Raw genomic sequence first — 22,559 nt, 5'->3', positions numbered from 1 at the left:
TCTTGAAAAACAGATGTCCTGCTAATGATGTTAAGAGTGCTAAAAAAAGTAAACCCCTCCCCCGTTCGACTGACAAGTTTTTTTTTTTGCTCAATAGCAATTATAATTACAATCGGCTCTCCTGTGGAGCCATAAGAAAGTTTCCTGACAAAAGCACATGATAAGAAGGTCCTTAAGAGGAACCCATTAATTTCAGGACCATATAGTCCAAAAAACAAACATTAATAACAAATAAAAAAGAGAAGTGTCAAGAAATTAGATACGACACCACTAAAGTTGACGGTGTTAGATTCCAAACGGTGTTAAATTCGAGTGACAAGTGAACAATTATTTTTAATATTTCCATATTACTTATATTTTTATTTATTTACTTTGTTATCTAAAAACAAAAATAATAATTTTTCAAAATTGATTTTTGGAATTATTCGCGAGTTATAACACCTTATACAAATTTGTACAAATTTATACCTTATGCTAAGGTACCTTTTATTAACGTCTAATATAGTTTTTTACAACTGTTGTTAAATCCAAATAATTATAAAGGTTTATATATGCTTGATTTCAGTTTTGTATCTATTTCCCTATTATTTAAGTTCATGGGCTGATAGCTGATCATTTTTTATTAATCAGTCGCGGTTTAGACTCGTTTGGTTCAGACGTATTTAGCTGAGAACCGAATTTAATTGAGCTCGTACATATATTTCCTGTTTAAGATTGGATCTGTAAAAAGTTGGTAATAATAGACGTATTATTATTTAAAGTTCAACGTTTTATTTTAATTTTTTATTATTATTTATACATAAATGTACGCATTTTTCTTTAGTCTATTTTCAGTGCTTTAGTGTTTAGTCTTTTATTCCAATAAAAGTGTTTAATTTATTTTTGTTTTAGTGTATATTTCTTTCTGTAGCCAATTTTTTAATACATTTTAAAATTTAATACTCAAACTTGAAGGTTTCTATCCTAAGGAAGAGGTGTTCTGATCTTAGACAGTCGGCATCGGAGAAGAAGGAAGTTTTAGTCATACGACTGAAAGCCGCTCGACCTTGATGTGGTATTGATGAGGAGGAGATCGGTTTTCTCAAGAGGGTAATGCAGATATTGTCTCTTGACAGTAGAATCCTCCGCAGCTCTCTTGGGAGTGTCCAGCGCGACCGGGCTGCGGGAAACTGCTTCTATCGTTTTTCAAACAGATGCAAATTCTTGCGATTTGGCTTTGTCATTTCTTGTGGGTTCAGTTTCTTTATTAGAATAGACACTTGACGGCGAAGGTTTCACCGTCATCGTTCAGTGAAGGGTTACTGAGCACCATAAAGTTCTTTTGCTTGGCGAAACCATGCAAGGCACTTGATCGTTTAGGATGATATTAACGTGTGACTTCAATGATTAGGCCTGGGGGAATCCTTTGCCTTTTATAATTCATGAGGCGAAGGATTTTCCCCGGATGATCACACTGTCATTATCGGTGGTACGAATATCGCCGTCGTTAGGCTGGACGTAGATCCCTTTTTAAAAAACCTCGAATTTTGTTAGACAACTTTTTTCTTCCATTTGATTAACCGCGGGACTCGAATACGTCACTTATTCATCAAAAAGGTGGGTTTACGAAACGCGCCGTTAGGTACCATTACTTGATATTACTAGGTAGCGTACAAAAACTTGAAATAATAAAATTTAAAAGAAAATATACTGTAGCTTGTTTTAATAGTAAATGCTCTTATGTAAATGAAAGTACTGAAGATGAAAGAATTTTTTTAATTCCCATTATATCATTAAAAAAAATAAAAGTAATAATTTACAAGAGATTATAGCTGCTAATAAAACATAAAAAAACACGAACGGTATGAAAGTGTTGCAAATGTGGCAATAAAAATTTGTTTTAAAAAACAGAAATAATATCGATCGGTAAAATTTTGATTCTACAGTTACATTTATTTGAAGTAATTGATAGAGAAATAAAATAGTTCACTTAATAATAATAATATAAAAACTGTGTCCATGGATACAATAAAAATCGGAGGTTATACATACAAAATAATTCGTGAAGATCATTACACTAGTTTTAATAAAGAAGGAAAAATATGGTATGAAGTGAAAGATATGACTATTGACAAAAACAGTTGGTCGAGAAATTCAAAAATGTATATTTATTTCTTTTTGAAAGGCGATAAATTTTAATAATAAATCTATAAGATATCTATGAGTAATTCACAAAAAATATAAAATAATAATCTAAAAAACGCAGTGATATCAAAAAAAATTACAATGAATTGTAAACCAAATAATACTGTAATTGAAGAAGATAAGAGAACACTGCATTTCGATTATCAAAATCTGTTATTAATTTAGAATTTTGTTAAAAAAAAATACATGTAAAAGATACAGGGTGTCCCATATAAAACGCAACCCAACCTTATATTGGTAGGTATTGAAATAATAAAAAGGCAATGGTAAATGTAAATGTAATTTTTATTATTACCATCCATTACCTTACATTTAGAATAAATGTTGGAAGTGGCCGCCATCTTCTTGAATACAAGCTTCAATTCTTTTTACAGAGTTTCTTGCAACTTTTTTCAAAGTTTGTGGCTGGATATTTAATACAGCTTGTTCAATATTGACTTTCAATCGTTCAATGTTCGTGGTTTGTTGCTGTAGGCTTTCTCTTTGAGGTAACCTCGTAGAAAAAAATCCGCCGCAGTCAAATCTGGAGATCTTCGTGGCCACAAGCCTCGACCGATAACACGATTACCGAAGAATTGCTCAACGAAATCAGAAGTTGAACCTGCGTAGTGCGATGTCGCACCGTCATGTTGCAGCCGGCAGTGTCTGTTTTCCTCTTCCAAGAGTGCGATGAACTGAAATAAAATATCCGGATATCGTTCTGCATTAATGGTGTACTCGAAAAAATAGGACCGATTATTTTCTTCCGCGATATCGCGCACCACACGCCCAACATCTGCGGGTGTAATTGTTTTTTCGTGATAAACGTGGGGATTTTCAGCGCTCCAAATTCTACTCTTTTGGCTGTTTACATAGCCGTCCAAATGAAACCGTGCTTCATCTGTGTGTGAAAAATAACGAATCCATAACATTAATTCCCTTACGCAGAAATCGACGGAACCTTTGACAATATTGTAGCCGTTTTTCTTTGTCGGGCTCAAGAAGTCGATGAACCGTTTGAATGCGATAAGGACGTAATTGTAATTGTTTGGTCGCCCGATGAACGGTTGATTTAGACAAATTAATTTCAGCAGACAAACGTCTGATCGATTTATTTGGCGAGGCGAGTAATCGGTCTTTGATTTCAGCGACTGTATCTGTATTCAACAGTGACGCAGATCTTTTGTGTTACTTGTTATTAACAGAACCGGTCTCTAAATTTTGCGACTAACCTTAATACTGATGTTTTGTTAGGAGCTGGTTTATCTGAGTACTTATGGCGAAACAAATCTTGCACTGCAACCGCTGATTTCGTACTGAAGTACGACTCAACAATGAAAACACTTTCATCTAGCGAAAACACCATCTTCTCTCTATTGTTGTTACTATCGGTAGTGTTCTACTGCGTGGCCGCGATGTTCAGATGTTAGTGATGTTGTGATATTAAACATTATCTCCAAAATATTCTTTCCTCGTATCTCGAAAACCTGTTGACCAAAAAATATGAAATTTAGCAAAACTATTTTTAAGTATAGCTATGTACGAATATACTGAGAGTTTCATTTTAATCTCTTAACGATTTTCTCGTAAACTACGCAAAAATAAGAAAAAAATTACCAAAAAAAAGTTATTCAGATTAGAGGGGAACACCATGAGGTGTTCCGCCCTAATAGCCTTGAACTTGAACATACCCTCAAGTAACCTTGAACTTGATCTTGGCTGTTATTTCAAGGTTAACGCAATTTTTTTTAATGGAATGACCAATTTTTGATCCCACCAATCAAAAAAGGAGAAAATTTTACCTTGAAATATGTGGTCACGTATTACACGTGACCTTGGACCTTAAAAAAATTATTAACTTCATGGTAATAAATGGTTGTACAAATTAAAGTTCCACTTCCAACAATTTTCAAAATATATTTCCAAGTACTTTCGGAGCAGTTACTCCATCATCAGGGATTTTTTATAAGATTTTAATTCAAAATTCATAATTTGTACGTCAAATGTACAAATTATTTTTATTTCTTGACGACCGACTATTAGAACGTAACAATTTTTAATTCAATATAAATTTGAATTTTGAATTAACGTCTTACAAGAAATCCAAAGAAGGCGCCTCCATCATTTTTATGTGAAAATGCATACAGCTAAATTTTCTTGCAAAAAAAACATCTGTAGTTTTCCATTGCTTTCAGCTGCCCAGTTCTCAGAGGATTGAGAGATGTTGATGTGGCCGTTAAAGTCTTCCTGACCTACGCCCTTAACAACTACAGAAAGAGCTACTGCCCTCTTTCAGGAATCATTCCTTAGTCTGGTTGTCAACAGACACTACACCGATATGGTTGTACCTTCGGTCCAGCTATTCTGTATCACTGAGCACTCAAGCCCCCTCACCAACGGCAAGGTCTCATGATTCATAGAGAGGGAGCATAGGCGAAACGAGCCTTTAATCAGAAATATAATTTTTTTGCATCAAAAACTAATTTAAACATAAGGAAAAGATTTTTGAAAGTATATGTTTAGAGTGTAGCTTTATACGGAAGTGAAACTTGGACGATTGGAGTACCTGAGAAGAAAAGATCTGCTGAGTGAGCTTAGAAGCTTTTGAAATGTGGTGCTACAGAAGAATGTTAAAAATCAGATGGGTAGATAAAATGACAAATGAAGAGTTGTTGAAGCAAGTAGATGAAGAAAGAAGCATTTGGAAAAATATAGTTAAAAGAAGAGACAGACTTATAGGCTTCTGGAATAGTGGTTTTAATATTGGAGGAACAGGTAGAAGGAAAAGATTGTGCAGGCAGGCAACGTTTGGAATATGTAAAACAAATTGTTAGGGATGTAGAATGTAAGGGGTATACCGAAATGAAGCGACTACACTAGATAGGGAATCTTGGAGAGCTGCATCAAACCAGTCAAATTACTGAAGACAAAAAAAATATAAGAAATCCCCGATGAAGAAGTAACAGCTCCGAAAGTACTAGGATTTACACTTTCTAAATTGTGGAAATTTAATTTATACAATTGTATTAATACCAAGTGCCAAATGGTGCCAAATGCTTAGTCAATTAAATCTAATAAATGGTTGTTCGATTTTTGCGTTCGTAAAACCGGAATAACAATAATATTAACAATTATTATTTAAAGTTAAATGAAATTTATTCAGTAAATTTTATTCTATTATTTTAATTTTGTTGAATATAAAGGACAGCGCTGGAAAACTTTTTCAATCCTTTGTTGAGTTTTTTTTTGTAATTCAACCCTCTTCATTTTATTACGATCAATTTTTACAATACACAATAAAAAAATGGGGTGACAGACGTTTTGTTGTATTCAGTCCAAGCAACGTTAGACACTGGTAGGAAAAACACATATTCGTTGAATTTTTTGAGTTAAAAAGAATCACCAATAACAAAACATTGTCAAGTAAAAAAATTATTCGCTTCACTAATTTCAAATTATTATCTAACAATTATAAAAGCGTGAATTGCAGAGATGAATATTGTTTTATAGATCTTATTATGCTTGTTAAAACCCTTAAAAAGTTTGAATAAAGCTTGAATAAAAAAAAGTTTGGAAGCAAAAAAAATTATAACTTTTTTAACAAAGTATTACATTGTAAAATCTAATTAATATTTTCTAATTCAGTAAAATAATATAAATCTTTGAAGTAGTATTTTGGTAAAAGTGAAAAAAATTACTTTTTTAAATTTAAAGTAATATTTACTTATGTAAAATAAGTTCAATAAAATATAGCGTAAATTTTACTTTTAACCATATTTACCTTTAAAATGGTAAAATACTTAAACTTTAACGAATTTTTTCTCTAAGTAACTTTTATAAGAAAAAAATATCATTCTACACGGCTTTAATAAATTAATTTAATCGAAACTTATCTTTAACGCTTTTTCCCTAACTGATATTACGTATAATAGTAAAATTATGAAATTTTTTTATTTTTACACAATGAAAAATAAACTGTAAAAGTAAATTCAGTAATGGTTTAAAGATAATTCGTGCTATCGGATAAATAACAACCATTCAAACTACATAAGCAATCTGATTTCACCTTAAAAGTGGTTATTTTTTCTAAATTTATTTTTTTTACTTCCTTATACGAAGTTAAGGAAGTATTGCGATCGCGAAAAATTTCGGTTTTTTGATTTCAACGGAAATATCCATTTTGACCAATCCTGAATCCATTTTAACCAGTTTCGGCGTGACGTCTCTACGAACGTATGTGCGTTCGTACGTATGTATCTCGCATAACTCAAAAACATTTAGTGTAGGATGTTGAAATTTTGGATTTAAAACTTTTGTAACATTTAGTTGAGTACCTTCCCTTTCGATTGTAATCAACTTGATCAAAAATGTCCAAAATAAGTCCAAAATCTAAAACGTTTTGATTTTCGACTTTTTCTTAATTACAGTAATAAGCCCTTAGCTTTTCTACGATTATCATAAGTGGTACTTATTTTCATTGGTTCCAGAGTTATAACCAAATAAACTTTTAACTAATGAAATATTTACATCTTACAAAGGGAAGGCACATCGGTTCGAATTTGACTTCATTTCTTTTTTTTTAATTTAAATATGTTGATGTATTAATAATTATTAAGCTTGGATTGTAAAAAATCTTTACTATAAATAATAATTCAATAATCACAATGAAAGAAATATATGAAAAAAATAAAAAGTCATTACTAAAATAAAATTATGTATTATAAAAATTATGTACTTTTAAAAATGTGTATATGTAATTTAATAGGCGTAGAAGGAAGTCATGTGGTGTCCACATCTGATTCTTTCAAAAAACCTTTGAGTATAGATTTTATTTTTACTTATTTGTTTTCAAACTCTCCTGTACTATTCTGTGCTAATCTCTTAACTTATATTTAATAAAAATTCTACATTCTAAATTATTTCCATATGTATTCGTATTTGTTGTACGTTGCGATATACAAGAAAAAATACTTTAAGAAAATTTTTAATTACGCTTAGGATATCAATTTTTAAGTATTACCTGAAACGGAATACTTATACAAAATTCCGAAAGGTTTTTCCTGAGAAAATTTTTTTTACTCGTAATTTTATTTGATTAACGTATCTCATTTAACACTTTTAATAAAATACTAATCGACGAGAAAATTACAGAAAAATTGATTTTTCTTATAAAAAGTTATTTGAAATATTATTTTTGTCTATCTCCCCATCATCTGCCTAGATGGATTAAAAATAAAAAAGTTGATTAGAAAATGCATAATTATGCTATAAAATAAAAAATAGGTGTTATTAAAGTCCACATTTATAATTATTTAAAATAGTAAACACACGTGTATCTACTTCTTATAAAAAAAAATTCCTTTCGACACGCCGGAACGCGGAGGTAGATTTCACTGGTGCTAATAGGGAATCAAAGCAATTTCCACCTTAAAGTTAAGAACAAATTTACTCAATACGACAATGGTTGCATGTGAAAAAGATTTCACGTGTTCAGCATAAAAGTCCCATCTTTTTACAATCCAGCAGTATTTTGGTCATCCCTTGCAGTAAGGTCATATCAAAAATTGTTTCAAAAAAAGTTTTACTTAATGTTTAGAGGACTAACGACCACTTTTACCCGATTCGATACTGTACCTATTAAGGGGGTTTGATTTTTTTTTTGTCTTCTAAACCTCATTTTTTCCACCCCTTGGGCCGATGGTTGGTGATATCAAAAAACTTTACTTGTATAAGTTTTAGGCCCTTATCCAAAAAATAGTAGGAACTTTAAACGAATTCGATATTTTACTTAATAAGTAAGTTATAGCGATTTTTTTCGAAAAAGTCCCCTCCATTACCACCCCCATGATCCGATTTTGGCCGTTAACAAACCCGACCGAAATTTTTAGACGAGGTATTTTTAAGGAACAATTTGATAGTGATTGGCACAAAATTACGGCAGTTATCGTGTCCAAAAAAATAAGATCTATATATATATATATATATATATATATATATATATATATATATATAAACTTTATAAAACGTTATAAAACGTATATATAAACTTTTGAGCTGACGGTGTTTTTGGGGTCTGGGATTGTGAAACGCGAAGATATGTCAAAATTTTCCGAAACTCGAATCATGGTACCATTATAAATAGGTAGCTTTCTTATGAAATCTGCCTAAAAAACTGAAAATAATTCACAATTCAGCTGACGTTAGTGATAATTAATTAACTTCATCTGAATTACTAAAAAGTCATCATAACTAAATGTCATAAATTAATTGAATATATTTACGTACACGTTGAATAGAAATACTAAAAATCAACGATTTTTTTCTTACAATTTATTTATTCACAATTGGTTTCGAGTTAGGAACAAGTAAATCGTATTACAAAATGCACATGTTGAGGGGTTTCCAACGAACACTCTTAATATAACGTTCATATACATAAAAATATAAATAAAGAAAATACACACACACACACACACACACACACACACACTCGCACTGAATAAGAACTACACAGGTACAATAATTCACAAAGGTCTAACGAAAAACAAAAAAATGTTGTAATATTATTAAACATTAGACAAAGACAAACAGATACCATTATAACAAGCTCATGGAGGCAAATGGATAGAGGCTAGGCTCCTCGACAAAGCCCAGAAAGAAGCTCATCACATATGTGATATTGAACCAGATTAAGAGTCACTAGGATTTTTCCCCACGTCCAGCACATGTAGGCGTTTAGTCGCCGAACAACCTCGATGTTGTCTAGGAGATTATTTTCTAAAAGTTTACACAATTATCTAACTGCTTTCTACAGTTTGAACCGAACCGTTTGACCTCTTCGCGAACATAGGTAATTCAAGATATTCTTGAATTTTTTCGTTTCGTACGAACCACACTGCTTCTGCGATAGATCTCGCCGACTTATTCTGAAAACGTTGGATAATTTCAATGTTACCCTTGCTCGTCGTACCCAACAGCTCTCTATGCCGTACGTCCAAATCGGTTTAAAAGTTTAATTCACGGCTAGCAACCAATAAAGATTCTTATACCTCGTGATTGAGTGTTTCCTTTTTCTCGCACGTGCCACTTCCACGTCAAAAAACGATCAAGATGGTACCGTACGCGGTCAGAGTGTGGGATGAGTATGCCGTTTAAGTGGACCCGGGGACTGTCGCCTCTTCTGATCTCATATGTAATATTACTTGACTCTGTCTGATTTACCTTTATTTTTAATTTTGTTAACCAGGGATTTTTAACTTTTTTTTTTAAATCTTTAAAATATGTAATATCAGGAATTTAAAAAAAAATAATTAGTATTATTTAAAAATTCACGGACAGAGTAATATTTTTTCTGTAAAAGAAAATCGTTAAACTATATTTAAAATAAATGGGTGGAATGAATTTTATAATGGTTTGATTATATATAAAAATAACAACAATATTTTCGCCCTGTAATAAGCCGTCACTATTCAGTGACGGCTGTGTTCAGTTGTACGAAAACAATTTTGTCTGATTTTGTAAAGGTAGATATTTGTTTTTTGCATTCTTCAGAGGATGAAGCTGAATGATTTTTAGCGTGTGTGAAAATGCCATGCCTGACCGGGATTCGAACCCGGGACCAAATTAATTAGTTTAACGTTAACTTTCTAAACATCGGCGGTGTACATGCTTCATTCTTACGGGATCCTAACAGTGATCTGACAAAATATATTTTTACCTTGAAACTCGTTTTGATTGGTTCCTCAATAATAAAAACAATTATAAAAATTAAAAAGCACGACTGCCAAAAAATAGAGAATAAAAAACTAATAAATAAATTGAACGAAAAGAAAACTACAATTAGTCGAAGTAAAAAAAGAAAACAAGGTATGAAAATAATAGCCTAAATATTGTTATGCAGCATTTAATTAAATATAACAATGAGTGAACAGTCAACTTTCAGACAGTCTTATTTGTTTAAATATATTTATCATGTTGTAGAAACGGCAGGCAGTTAAGGTTGTCCGATGATTAAGTTCTCACCAGGTTTTGCAACGATAAGAATTTTTTTTTCCTTCAACGAAAATATCTAAATACAGTCGAAGGGCTGCTGATAGTAATTATCCTATAATAAAGAGCTCTGACGTCGTGTAAGACGTTGTGAGAACTTAATCATTAGACAAGTTAAATGCTATTTTTACATGATTTTTTTTTTTTTTTTTACCTCCGGGGACCACCGTTAGGTATTGTTTCAGAGGATGAGATGGATGATTTGTAGCGAGTGTGAAAATGCCATGCGTGACTGACATTCGAACCCGGGTTCTTCGGATGAACGCGGGACACACCGATTGTTGTCTGATCACCGAAGTTAAGCAACGTAGGGCGCGGTTAGTACTTGGATGGGATATATTTAAACAAATTAAAACTGTCTGAAAGTCGATTGAGCACCATTATTTTATTTTTATTTTTTCTCTTTTTCTTCTTCCCCGGGCCGGATCCTGCAGTTAAGTACTACACTGCCCACGGGAGTAGTTTGATAACTACCTTTTAACGAGCCTCCACGTCTCGGCCCACCAGTCTGACTTCACTTTACGTCCGCCTCAAACCCCCAGAGTAGAATTCACCAGGCTCGGCTATGCCGTACCTGGGTTCCCACTCCGGGAGCCGGGACTCGGTCTTTATGCCAATGCCTCTAACGGAGGCGTCCGTCTAGCTGGAGCATTCCCTCTGGGACCCGGTCTTTTTCGTTAGACTTTGCGAGAGTCCCCGTGCCTCATCGCTATCGCCCACTCGTGCAAGCACGTACGAACGGCAGCTCCGTAGAGGGCTGTCCCTCATTCCCGAGCCTCCAAACTTTCTCCTGAAGAAGAACCATCGTCACGAACTCTGCAATGGTATCAAAACTCTTGGGGCTCCGCCATTACTTTATTTAATTAAATACTTCATAACGATGGTTTAGTCTTTTATTTCCATATGTTTATTTGTATTTTTCCCCCTATATTTTGTCGTGTGAAAAATACGACAATTTTCCAGGGTCCAAGCAACTACTAATGGCTAAACCCTCCAATTGTGTCAGACGACTCAGTGCTACGTAGGCCTGACCCTTGGCAAAGATGTGAGTGCTCAGATCTACGCCAGCTCTGTCTAGATTTGTTCCTTGTAGTTTATGCACCGTCACAGCCCAGCACAATGTTGGCGGTAGTATACGTCGTTCCACTTTGCTCTGTTTACCTAAAACATCAATTTCGATAGTAAATTGACTGCCTACAGCATTACCTCTAATCGTACTGTTATCAAACTACAAAGACAGTTTATGGGAGCTCGGCGGGATCAAGCTGGGTCGGCCTACCGCAAGGCACTCGATTTTTCTAATTATATCGGTTAATTTTTGTTCTGGTTTGGTTGCGTTGTGATTTTGTATTATACTAGCAAATACCCCGATTGAATTTTGAAAATCGAAAGATCGGGTGCAAGGATATAACATTTCCGAATAACCTTAATCTGCTAGATCGAGAGTATACCTGATGGGTGCAAAAGTTAGCCTTCAACCTAATAACAAATACCACGTTTGAATTTTAAAAATCGGACTATTTTTTGCAGAAATATTATAAAATCACCCCATTTCACCTCCCAAAACAGCGTCCCCAGGGACACCCCTTTTGTTACCAACTGATGGTAATGATCGGTTTAGCCTCAAACCAGGTGCTCGCATCACTTCACCACTCTAGCCTCACACGCAATCCCCACAGGAACCCCATTATTATTAAACAGAGTTATTTTTTTTTAATTTATTTAATATTATTTTATTATATTTAAAGTAAATTTAATTCTGTTATTTTTGTAATATTATTCATTCGATTGATTTGAATCGTTAATTTCAAATTCAGCCGACACAGTTATAGAAGGTCACAGGTCATAGTCCATTAATTCAACTCATGAAAGTTTGTGCTTCAACCGGCGAATCTCGTGAGACTCCTATGACACTTTCAATAACGTAAGGATTCCAACGCCGGGTCATACATTTAAATCGGTTCAACTATTGAGCCGCTACGGTGGAACATACATACATGCATACACCTAAATACATTACTCTCCTTTTTGGGCGGTCGTGTAAGATAAGTGGAGTTTCAGATTGAAAGAAAAAGTATCGTGAATATTACACAACTTTTTTTATCATAATTAGAAAGATTCTTTAATCGTTTTTACGTTTAATTGTTAAAATAGATTAAAAATAATAGTAGGTAATAACGTATTGTTTTAGGTAATATAATTTACAGTGTTTAAAGTTTTAGATAGTAAAACATTTAAAGCGATATAACATTTCTTTAATGAATACCCAGTAAATCTCAGTTTTACATATATTTGAATTTGACAGAAAGAATATAAATTTATGAAGAGTGTGGCTTTAATAATAATTAATATTTTATTACAAAAATTTCCTATTTGTACCGATCATAAATTATTTCCTTAATTTTCCACATCGTAATGACCAATATTAAACTCGTTATACTTCCGTAACAGATATTGCAACTGCTAATATAACTATCTCTGATAGCCGATTGTTTTTATGACAAATTAACTAATTAGTTTGAAATTTGTGAGATATCAACCCTCATTCGATAAGTCCCCTTAAAATAGGATGCGATCATAATAAATCTTACTCTTTTGGTTCAATAAATTCCCCTATAGGCCCTTCTGCGAAAAAACCTTTGCTTTAATGAAAACATAACTGATATTGTATTATATATTCATTGTTTAATTACTCAGCTAAGGTCAAACGGGCTGCAGGTTTTTAATCTAAGTAATATTCAGACGTTAACTTAAAATTTAATATAGTTTTTAGCCGTGTTGACAGCTTTAGAAACCATCACTATTGTCCACTGTAAGTACGAGATATTTTTGGTTAAACGTCCCATCAATAAAATTCTGTAAAAACTGCAACTATTACAAACATGTCGCTTTGAAACGTCTTTAATGCTAAGTTTTTAATCCTTGCATTATATTATTAAATTGTTACTCTTACTTCGTACATTCCCGTTATTATTATTATTATTAAGTTTATTATTACATGTTAAAACTTCTTTAAAAAAAATTTACACCCGGATCAATTTTTTGTTTCTCTCAAACGTTTAGTAGAATCTTTTTAGAGGTTAAAATCTATTTCATCAAAACGATGTTAATTGCGATCGGTGTGAAGCATACACATAACTTTTTATGATATCGTTTATATAAAGAAAATAATGTTATTACGTAGAAAGGATTAGAAGAGAGAAATTGGAAGTTAATGATAAGCGAGAAAATTACTTTAAAGAAGCGAGTTGGTGGATCGTATTCAATCTGTGTCGTGCAGACATCAAACCATTTTATAGAGGGCGTTCATTTAAATTGCTGGCGATTTAACCCGTACCCCCAAGTAATCTTTTCCTCTAATTTATACAAACATCGTGCGCAAATATGGCTAACTAAAATAACATGTTCTTCATCGTCACACTGAAAATAGATATCGTTCGTTTCATTTTTTTTTTAACAACGATACCTGTAAACGAATAAAATCTTATTCATTTGTGTAAATCTATAATAATCTACAGTGCTTATTTCATACAGTTTGTTCGTAATCTTATATTCATAAACTTAAAACGAATTAAGCTGCAGAAAAATAAATTTAGACTGTATCTTTGAATTATTTGATATTTCTATTTAAAACTAAATAGAATAATATCATCGTCATTAATTGTATTTCAAAATAAGCTATACTGTTATCTATCATTTGTGTACCGGTAGTAAAAATTTAGGATAGATGATCTAAATTTTCCTGACATTTTATAAAAGTTATTACTTATATATTATTTCACCCGTTACTTTTAGAAGTGAAGATTATATTTATTCTAAGTGCCTACAGTTTTTTCACTTCTTTATGGATTTTCTCATAAAAAATCTGTTTATACTTATTTATGGATTTTCTTACAAAAATAAATGAAGAAAATAGTTGGAAAAATGGTAAAGAACAGATAAAAGTTACAAATGCAATCCTTTTTATGTTACATTTTTTATTTAAAAAAAAAATACCACAACTCGTAATAAAACATAAAATAACATAAAATGGATAAAACCACTCTAATTACAAAATAATTTATTTCATTATATTTTTGGGCGATCTACTGTTTTAGGTAGATTTCATAAGAAGGCTACCTATTGTAATAGGTACCATGACTTCCGAAAAATTTCGACATATCTTCGCGTTTCACTTGGCGTAATTTTGCGCCAGTCACTATTAAATTGATACGTAAAATATAACGAAAAAAAATATCGCTATAACTTTCTTAGTAAAAGTCGAATTGTAAAAGTTACTACTATACTTAGTAACCCCTTAGAAATAAGGGGCTAAAACTTAGGTAAGTAAAGGTTTTTGATATCACCAACCATAGGCCCAAGGGGTGGAAAAAATGGGGTTTCTAAGACAAAAAAAAATCATACCTCCCTTAATAGGCACAGTATCGAATCGGTTTAATGTGGTCGTTAGTCCTCTAAACATTACCTTACTTTTGTCTGATACAAGTTTTGATATGACCAACCCTCGCGGCAAGGGATGACCAAGACCAAAAAAAAAAAAAAAAAAAAAAAAACGGTAATTTATATCACTATAAATTTCTTATTAAGTAAAATATCGAATTCGTTTAAAGTTCCTTCTATTCTTTGGATAAGGGCTAAAACTAATTTAACTAAATTCTTTTGATATCACGAACCATTTCCCAAGGGATGAAAAAGTTTGGTTCCTAAGACAAAAAAATTCATACCTCCCTCAATACGCACACTATCGAATCGGTTTAAAGCAGTAGATAGTACTTCAAATATTACCTAAAACATTTGTGTGTAACAATTTTTGATATGACTAACCCTTACAGCAAGGGATGACCAAACTTTGCTGGAAGAAAAGAAGAGGGGGCTTATCGCATGCTAAACATGTAAAACGTTTTTTCTCATTGCAACGATTTTCGTATTGAGTAAATTTGAAGTTTTTCATAATTTTAATATGGAAATCTTCTTTATTCCCTCCCTAGCATCGGTGAAATCTACCTCCGCCTTCCAGCGTGCCGAAAGGGATTTTTTTAAACGTTCAATAAAATATATGAATAATATTTTGTTTAATGATCTATTCCATTTTTTTTTTTGGCTCCCCTTACATTTCTACTTCCTTTTTCAAAGTAAGGGAAGAATTGTGATCGCGTAAAATTTCGGTTTTCAAATTTCAACGGAAATAATGAATCCATTTTCACTAGTTTCGGCGTGACGTCTGTATATATGTATGTAATTATGTATGTGCGTATGTATCTCGCATAACTCAAAAACGTAGGATGTTGAAATTTTGAATTTAGCTGTTGTAACATCTAGTTGAGCACCTCCCTTTATTAAAATTAAAATTTTAATTAATGAAATATTTGGATCTTAAAGGGAAGGCACATCGGTTCGAATCAGATTTCATCTCCTTTTGTATTTTCTTAACTTTATTTTATTTATTTTAATTTTTACCTTTTATTTTTTTTAATTTAAATTTATTGATTAAATAATTATTAACCCGTGATTGTAAATTTTTTTTTTTACAATAAATAATTATTTAAATGTAATAAAAAAAAAAAAATATTAAAAACATTGAAAGTTATTAGTGAAATAAAATTTTATGTAAATTTAAAAATGTGTATATGTAATTTAATCGGCATTATTACGTACGTGTATATGTAATAGATTTGGTGAAGTATCTGACTGTTTAATATTAATTGAAAATTATAATTTAGAATCGTATTATTATTTTAATTTTATTAGTAAATTATTAGAAAAATCTTATATTTATTTTTTTTTTAAATATTTAGTTATTTGACAGAAAAATAAAATACCGTTTCGAATTGTATTCAGTTTATAGTGACTGTTGAAATTTATTTTTCACTTCGTAATATACACAAGATTTCTTGTGTGTATTTCAGATCTCTGTTGTATCGTATAAATAAATGTTAATAATAATTAAAGTATTCCGTTTAGTAAACTCCTGTGTACCGGTTACAAATATTAATTTTGACCTTACGGTGTAGAATAATCTGTTTTTATTATTGGATTATTTGGAAAACAGTAGTTTATTTAATGAGTAATCAAAGGACTTTTAATCTTACCTAATATTTTACATAAGATTGTTGAATTAATATTTATATAAATATTTGATAATAAAAGTAATATTTTTAATAATTGTGTAACTGTCCACTTTTATTAAAGAATTGGAGGATCGTATCTCGCTTTCAAATGAAATAAGTTTAAATGAAGTGTAGCAAAAATATGTGTAGGTAATTTAATAGACGTACAAGGAAGTATGTGGTGGCCGCATCAGATTTTTTCTATGAGCGAACAGGCAAAAAACAGTCAAACGACTTTCTTTTGCCATGCTTTTTTTAATCCGAGGTTATCTTTTTTCGTTTTCTGATGTAATAAATTACAAATAACTTTTCTATCCCCACATTTAAGATTGAATCTTCTTAAACTTTTGAAGGTTTTATTCCTTTTTCTATCATATAACGCTTTGTTCACAGTTACTTCTCTCTACATACGTAGGTTTGTTTATTATTCGTTTTAAGCTTGCCCGTTCGAAAATTTATGTGACCGGTAGAATGGACATTCTTGCACCCAGTAAAATGCAGATGGTAAAAAATTTAAATAAATAAAATGAATGTAATTTATTATGTTTTAATTATTCATATTTTTACTTATTATTAATTAATAAAAATCATTTGACATGTTCTATAAAATTTTAGCGTGTTTTATTTATTTCAAACGTCATACAACGTATAAAGTATGTAGAATATGGAAGCAAGATATTTAATAATATGTTTTATCTCGCTTGTTTATAACACGTTTGTGTTTCCACATCGGTTCTATTAATTTTATCAAAATGTAATTAGTCTTAACATCTTTAAATTATACATGAATTAGAAGGAGTCAAGACGAGTGGTATTTTCTTAATGTAATACAGACTTCAAAGAAACACGGGTAGAGTAAATGGAAAATTTATTACGAATATTAATACTTAGACAAAGTTAAGGAAATCGCTTCGATGAAGAACACTAAAGAAAATTTAAAGGAACCTCTTAAGGCGATAAACAGTAGTGCCGAGTATATGAAATGTAATTTTGAATATAGTTAAATAAAGAGGGAATGAAAGTGTTGTCGAGTAAATATTATTTTATTTTCATAGATGTTACTTCAACTACATCTTTTATAGACGATATGTTGCTATAAGAAGCTGTTGTTTATGCGGTTCGTAAAAAAGTATACTTTTTTGTCTTCGATGATGTTGATGCCTTCTTCTTTCCTTTCTATTCAGTACCGTTATGAATTTAAAAAATATTTTCCAATGGTCTTCAGAAGTTCTAATTCTTCCTTCCTTTTGTATTTTCAACCTCAGCACTATTTTTTCAATCGAGTTAATAAAAATCTGAATTCATTAATATGTTACTCCATTTGTAAGATTCTGCCAAAAATTTATTCTCCTTACAGGTATCTTAAAAACTTTTCATTTTGTACTTATCTACCGATCAGAATGTTAACATTAAAATTGATGAAAAGTCTTTCTATTCGTTATTTTTCTGATTTTTATATTTTATACGTTCACCGTTGTAAGGTGCTACAATTATATAAATAGGTATAAAAATTACTAAATTTATGATAATAGTAAAAAATATCATTTTTACAGAAATAGTTGTTTTTTTTTTACCTTCTAATATTCTTTTGATAACTTAATTACTTTATGTATTATCGTTTTGTTTTACGCCGTTATAAAATCTAAATAAAATTAATCTTGCGACAAATAAATTTAATTAAAATTTCTGTAGAGTAGATTTAAAAACTCTGGCGTAGAATCAAATAACATTCCTGGTTTCACCCTTGATAAATTTTTATTTCTAATATGCCGTAGGATTTTAAATATCAATGACTTAATTATGCAATAAATAATTATAGCAGTATATTATCTAAAATATATGAAATCAATATAAAATACAAACTGTAAATCGATTTTAGATAACGATTCAGGAAAACATTTAAAAAATTTATTTTTATTATCTGATTTAAAAAATTCTAGCGATATTTTAATACGTGCTACAAGGCCTATATTTATTAATATTACTATAAATACCATTTAATTATTTTAATTGGTCCCAAATTATTTTTATTGGTAACTGTTCCCTGGCTATTGAATTCACTGCTGTAACAATTCGATTTTGAAGCTGATTTTGAAGAATATCAGGCTTAATTGGTAAACCTACCGGGTTGGTTTAATGAACTCATCATCGCAAATCAGCTGATTTCGAAGTCGAGAGTTCAAGGTTCAAATGAAATTATTCATTTTTTTACAATTGTTGAAAAAGAAAAGTTATAATTAAATTTCCTTACTCAAAGAAATTACAAGTATTTAAGGGAAGGTTTTTTTGAAGAAACTTATTATTAAATAAGATAATATCTTATCTGCTAGATAATGACAACAATCGAGAGATATATCTCATTAGAAGTTTTATGAAGAATGGATTTGGAAAGAGCGTTTGAGATTTGACTTTTACTACGTTGACCTTTGTTAATTAAAGTCTCTAATTTATTAATGTTTCTCAAAAAATTAATTAAAAAAGTGTACTTCATCAGGCAGTAATACTTGTACGTACATGAATCTAATATTCCTATGGATCCCTATAAATATTATTATATAAATGGACATCACTATGGACATTATTATTGTTATTATATCCCATCCCTAGGGATATTCTATTTCTTTATAAATAATCATCGATCATTTAAATGGATCGATCGATTGATGACATCCATTTCGTAAGTCCTAAATTCACTAATTTTTCTCTCTACTTGTCTTATAATCAAATATATTTACTATGATTACTAATATCAAAACGGTAATCTACAATGTGCGTTTAATTTTTTATTTATTTATATAAGGTTCTGCTATGAAATTCATTATTCTCAAATTGTCCTAAAATCTTTTAATTTCATACCGTACTATAAAAAAAATTGGAGTATCCCCTGTATTAAAAAGTCTCAAAAGCTATTTGTTTTAGTTTTCCTACTGAATAAAGAAAGGTCATTTTAGATATTAAATTAATTTTGGACGCGTACGAAACATTTAATTTATGAAATGTGAGTTGTTAATTGAATATAAATATGAGCACCTACACTGAATTGTTAATTACGAAGATCAAATTGAGACCTAATTTATGGGATCCATCTCAAAAAAATTATAAAAAGTGCGATTTAAGGACATGTGTTCTACAAGAAATAAGTGAAAGGCTTATTCCGGACTTCCAGAAAATGAACAGAGGAAAATATTAGTTAAAGTATACAGTAATTTATCTGATTTCTTTTAATTATAAACTGTGACCGAATAATATCTAACATTTCTTTCTATTTTGAGTCGTATATTACTCAAATTAATGGTTTAAATGTGCTATTTATTATAAACATTAAAAATTAAGTAATTGTTCATTATACAGTGTTTCAATTTTAATCGCCCCAGGCGATTTTCTCATAAACTACGCACAATACAAAAGTTTTTCCCCTGCTTACCGAAACCAGACTCCCAATTAAGCATGAGTACGGTTCCGGGAGGTGCCTTTGCCTCTCCATATGAGGGAAACGCCAAGCCCGGCTATGCCGTCCCCGGCCTCCATCACCCAGCAACCGGGACTCGGTTCTTTGTGATTCGCCTCTAACGGGGACATCACCAAAGGGACGGCCCTACCGGGACTCAGTCTTTTAGATCAGGGGCACTTTATAACCACCGCCCACCCATGCAAGCACGGGCGAACGGTATACTATGTATAAAATATACGATACAATACACAATACAAAAGAATTACCTATACAAAAGTTACAGATTTGAGGGAGACACCTCATGGTGACCTTGGATTTGACCTTGACCGTTATTTCAAGGAACACGATATTTTTACGTAGAATGACCTATTTTTGACCCCAATGAAAAGAGCGGAAAATTTTAGATTGAAATATGCGGTCATACATATGAAATTTTTTTGAATATCATACAGCTAACCATCAGAGATAGTGTCTAACTATAGAGATAGTCTAACCATCAAGCATACAATATTCTTGGATTATTTATATACCGGGCCATTTATCTCGCAAACTATGGGAAAGAGCATAAAAATGACTTTACAGAAGTTACTTGGAAAGAAGGAGGATATCCAACTGTGACCTTGACCATGACTTTGAGATTTCCAAGAACGTTGGGATTTTTTCAAATGGAATTGCCTTTGTCGACAGCACAATGGAAAGAGCAATGTCACGTTGATATACTGGAATTTTTGTCGTGAAGTTTGATTATGATTATGTTTCTCATTTTTTTCTAGCTTCTTGAAATTCACGGTTTACGAGTTAAATCACATACGGTATTCGATTGATTCAAGACAGTACCAGATAGCAATCCTCTTGTCACAACTTAGAAACCAGTGACTGTAAATTTTTTCGAAAAGAATCCAACACTATCTCTGTTGGTTAGCCGTATTACCTTCAAAAAAGTTCCAATCTACTATCTACTTATTTAGTTCATATCATCTATTTTTGTAGGTCATATCTGTAACCACATATTTCAATATAAAACCTTCTGCTCTTTTCATTGGTGAGGTCAAAATTAACTCATTCCGTTTGAAAAAAACGTGTTAACTTTAAATTTGACATTGAACTTGATCTTATTTCAGATCAAGTTCAATGTCAAATTTAATATCACCATGAGGTGTCCCTCTCCAATCTGAGTAACTTTGGTTGTCCTGTTTTTTCTGTATTGTTCGTAGTTCACGAGAAAATCGCCTGGGGGGATTAACATGAAAACCCTCTACATATTCTGGTATAACATCGTAAACCAATATAAATTGAAAGGGTAATTCTTTATTGATGTTTAAAAAATAAATTGTAAGGGTTTTGCTTGAGATACCATATCAGTTTTAACAAAGATATAAATACAGAGATAAGAATTTTGACAGCCGTCACGTTTGAAAGATACCAGTATAAGAATATAACATATTGTATAATTTATTTTTATCGATCTACAATACTTCTAATTAAAACCATTAAATGAAGTAAAAAAAGTTATCTTTTTGGTTTGAAAATTCATAAAGCATTCATTATTTTTCTTTTACAATAATCTGAACCGTTTCAGTTAAACCTTCCGTTTTTAATTTTTTCAATAACATAATAATGATGAATTAGACTGTGTAAAAAATATTTGGCTTTTTCAATTTGACCGATTAATGGCACTAAGTAATCTCAAATGGGTAGCGTGTGGAGTTCGTAACGGGCCTAATGAAGGAGTTGAACAGCCCCTCAAAGTTGTTGTAGAAGCACGTCTTTACGTTACGTTTTTTTTTTTATCTTCAGTAATATGACTGGTTTGATGCAGCTCTCCAAGATCTACTGCCAGTCGTTTCATTTGGGTGTACCTTCTACATCCTACATCCCTAACAGTTTGTTTTACGTATTTCAAACATTGCCTGTCTGCACAATTTTTCCCATCTACCTGTCCCTCCAGTATCAAAGCGACTATTCCAGGATGCCTTAAGATGTGACCTATAAGTCTGTCTCTTCTTTTAGCTATATTTTTCCAAATGCTTCTTTCTTCATCGATTTTCGCAAAACTTCTTCATTTGTCACTTTATCTATCCATCTGATTTTTAGCATTCTCCTATAGCACCACATTTCAATAGTTTCTAATCTTTTCTTCTCAGGTACTCCGATCGTCCAAGTATCAATTCCATATAAAGTCTCGCGTCAAACATATATTTCCAAAGGTTTTACGTAATATTACCATTTTATGTACAATAGGTTTTTTATTATTATTTTTTTTTTTTTTTACAGTAATGTTATGCATTTAACTATTCCCGGTTTAATTTTTTTGCAGCTTTTATACGGTAAAATATAAAAAATTGGCAAGAATTACTTAAAATGTCTATTTTCTCTTTTGTAATGCAAATATAAATATTCTTTTTTTATATTTCCTTTAATCTAATAAAACAAGTTTTCACATAAAATGAGCTGAAGACTGAATGATAATTTGTAACAGATAGTCAAAGACGGTGAAAAAATTTTTTTCCGCAAAAACTTTTCATCTTGCGATATAAAATCTATTATCTACATGAAATTGTATACTCTTGCGATCAAAAAATATCCATCGCATTAAATTTTACTTGAACTGACTTCACTTCTCTTTGGTTATATTAGTATTTATACGACAAGATGAGGTGTTATAATGATATTGTAGTTATTATTTTGAGTGATATTTGTATACTTACAGCCTCAATAAATATTATAATTACCTTTATGATTTCACGAAAAAAAAATAATCAGTTTCTTTTTATTTTTTGACCTTTTAA

At 31.2% G+C, this 22,559-nt stretch overlaps 1 protein-coding gene across 1 annotated transcript in view; it reads left to right on the top strand.

The window, feature by feature from the left end:
• Nmdar2 (glutamate ionotropic receptor NMDA type subunit 2) overlaps nucleotides 1-22,559 on the top strand; it is a 694,511-nt gene that overhangs the window by 460,082 nt on the left and 211,870 nt on the right. The window lies entirely within an intron of this gene.

Source organism: Lycorma delicatula, chromosome 6, assembly GCF_047948215.1.
Source record: "Lycorma delicatula isolate Av1 chromosome 6, ASM4794821v1, whole genome shotgun sequence".
In the NCBI taxonomy this organism is placed as follows: Eukaryota; Metazoa; Arthropoda; class Insecta; order Hemiptera; family Fulgoridae; genus Lycorma; species Lycorma delicatula.
Note: the sequence above shows the minus strand (reverse complement) of the source record. Positions and strands in the feature narration are given on the sequence as shown.